Below are 3460 nucleotides of genomic sequence, written 5' to 3' on the forward strand. Positions count from 1 at the left end.
AGCTAGAGCAAGTTAAGAGTGTGAAGAATGTTGAGGGGCATGGAAATGTAATTTGAATAACATGGTCAAGAAGGTCTCCTAGAGAAAAGGACATTTGCAAAACACTTGAAGAATGTGAGAGAGTGAGCCATGTACATGTATGAAGGAAGGTTGGTCTGGACGAGGGCAAAGCACATACAAAACCCCAATGTTGGAGTGTTCCTCTGGTATTCCAGAAACAAAAAGAAGGAAAGGGTGGCTGGAGAAGAGTGAGCAAAGGAGAAAGTTAATGGGGTGACTTGTAATAGGGGCTCAGAGAATACAGTAGCTTGCAGACCATTATAATTGGTTTTAATCTGAGTAGAATTGGAAGCCATTGAAAGAATTTGAGCAGGAGTGTTCCATGATCTGACCTAATGAATTGAAAGTATTAGTTTGTAATGAGATCAGTTAAGTGTGTCGGGCAAGGGTCAAAGCAGGGAGATCAGGGAAGTCAAGCTAGAATCCATATGATGATGATAGCTCAGATAACTAATGATGACAGTAGGAGAGATGGAGAGAAGTGGCTTTAAGTAGGGTTAGGGATACTTTATTAATGGGAAATCTGAGCCTGTAGGAACAGATGGCAGTTAGAGGGTAGATATGATTTTCTTCAATTTTCTCTGGTAGGTAAGAAGTAAGATAATCAGTTGAGAGTAAAAATACAGGATGAAATCTTGGGAGTTTCTACAGAAATGAGAAGATATGAAATAGTCCTTGAAGAAAATGACACTGGAAAGATCAGAGGACAGTAAAATGATTTCTGAAAATATTAAGGGTCCACTGTGAGTTTCACACTCGTAAATATGAAGTGAAGCAAGCTCAGCATGGTTGTGTATTTCTCCACAAGGTCAAGCTACACAGGGGTGGGAGTTGGATTGAACCAGGGTTGTGGTGTTGCCAAGTAAGGCAAAAGAAAAGAGTTACTCTGTAGTCAAAATTATGTGCAAGAGACTAATTATGATGCTTGACCATGGAATGGAAGCTTGCTAAGGGAAGCAAAAGTATGAAGTGGATGAAGAATATTGAAACAGTGACGATATCAATGAAGCATGTGAAGGGGTTGACAGTTTGAGGTCATACGTTGAAAATTTAGGAGGTAGTTGTCAAAATTGAAATTTTAATCTGTGTTGATTAAATGTTAATCTGAAATTTAATACTGTGTTGCTATTATTGGCCATGACTAGGCTTAGAATACAGTGAAGGGAATGGCTAAAAAAGAATGAAAGACAAGATTATAGGATTGAGAGGAATTCAATCTGAAGACAAGAGAGTCAAGCTGCATTTTTTTTGTTGGTGGGTTTTATGTTTTTTGTTTTTGTTTTGTATTTGTTTTCACAGATACTGTGAAAAGGAAGGAGAATAGCCAAAAAAAAAAAAAAAAAAAGTGCTTATAGCAGGAGCAAAGGGGATACTGAGCCTTCTTCCATGTAAATTGCTACACCGTGGAGAAGGCATGCTCTTTGAGCAGGAGCTTCCATGATCTGACTTAATGAATTGAAAAGTATTAGTTTGTAATGAGATCAGTTAAGTGTGTCTTAAGTCTTAAGACTTAAATTTTAAGTCGTAAGTGTGCCTTGATTTTGACCCTTGTTGGTAGAGGGATAAGTGGATTATCTTTTGAGGTCTGGATAGAGCCGAGATTGATGGGGAAGGAGGATCCAGATCTCTGATGGCACACCCAGTGCTCTGTTCTTTACAGAGCCTATCAGATGACTCTAGTTTTTCTATGGGAAATAATAATACTTGTTTAAAACAGCCTTTCAGATCCTAAACATGTTGAAGCCAAACAAAATGTTGTCAAACAATTATTTTTTAAAAAACATGAATTTAATGTATGTCTATTTAGTCTGTTGGACTGACATTATATAATGGCACATTATGGTGACATTATTACAGCCAAAATGTGCTTTTGGTTTCATTAATTTTGTTGAATGTCAATGTGGGTAAAATATGTTTTTCTGAAGATTCTGGTTTAAACTCTTTTCACAGCAAATGTGATAGCAATTTAGGGAGGCTAAAATCACCTTCTATTTGGACAGGACAAAACAGATGAAGGTCTGGAAATCATCACTTACAAAACAGAAGTCACTAAGTAAGACCCACAGAAACATTTAAGAAGAAACATAAGTGCCATATCAAACCTTGATTCACTTTCCTAACTGTAGAAGGAACTAGCTTGCTTAAATGACTGATGCAAAAAGGTGAACAATTTTTTTTTTCCCCAGCAGAATTGTGATAATTTCAATTAAGAAGTGAAGTATTAAAATGGCCATTTAGCATTCAGGATATAGATTTTTGTTTTGTTTTGTTTTCCATAAACTAAAATGCTTGGACATCAGGAAAGTATTTTCCTCTTAGAGGAATTAGAATTTTCTAATTTTCATTGTGAACTGCTTCTATTTTAGCCCCATCAATTCTACAACTTATTTCCTTAGTACTAATCACAGCTAATTCACTGCATTTTATGTGAAAGTTTTCTTTCACTTTCTGATTATAAATTGTATTTTGAGACCTCTCTGGAGCCAATACATGTACAGATACTCACTCAAACACATTCCGATTTGTAAGAAAACAAAAACAAAAACAAAACTTTAAGTGTTAGTGCATTTGGGGTTAAAGGTTAAATGAAAAAGTAATAGAAATGTGGGAAGGAAACTAGATAAATTTAAATGCCTCTCATGGGGCGCCTGAGTGGCTCACTGGGTTAAAGCCTCTGCCTTCAGCTCAGGTCGTGATCTCAGGGTCCTGGGATCTAGCTCCACAACAGGCTCTCTGCTCAGCAGGAAGCCTGCTTCCCTTCCTCTCTCTGCCTGCTTGTGATCTCTGTCTGTCAAATAAATAAATAAAATCTTTAAAAAAAAAATTCAATGTCCTTATAACCTGCAGCCTATTGACAAATACTAGAGGCAGGTAGAGTTTAACCTTCCTCCAGGAAACTCCCAACTGTCTTGATGTAATGCCTAGCTAGAGGGAAAAACTACCTTACTTGACAATAGCCTGGCTTCCAGTAACCTGCCAGTCTTCTTTAGCACAAAAAAAGTCCTTTCAGAACTTCCCTTGGCTTTACTTCCCCCAACCCCAAAGTTTATGACCAGTTGCTCCTCAGGATCTGGAAGCCGCAGCTCTTCCTGTCCACAGGTCCTATCCTTGCGCTCTAATAAAACCACCTTTTTGCTCCTAAGATGTCTTAGGAATTATTTCTTAGCCAACACCTCTGGACCCCAACACTATTCCAAAAATACATTAATAGTAGAAAAGAGAAAGAAAGACAAGAAAAAAATTGAAAAAATCAGACCCATTGACAAGTATGGTTTACTTACAGGCTTACAGACATACTGCTTATGTTTTTATTATTAAAAACCAAGTGGGAATAAAAGACACTAAAGAGAAGGACAAGACTGGAACTAGAGGGGAAATAAAATACAGCACAACCTATTTT

This window comes from Mustela nigripes, chromosome 12, assembly GCF_022355385.1.
Source record: "Mustela nigripes isolate SB6536 chromosome 12, MUSNIG.SB6536, whole genome shotgun sequence".
NCBI lineage: Eukaryota > Metazoa > Chordata > Mammalia > Carnivora > Mustelidae > Mustela > Mustela nigripes.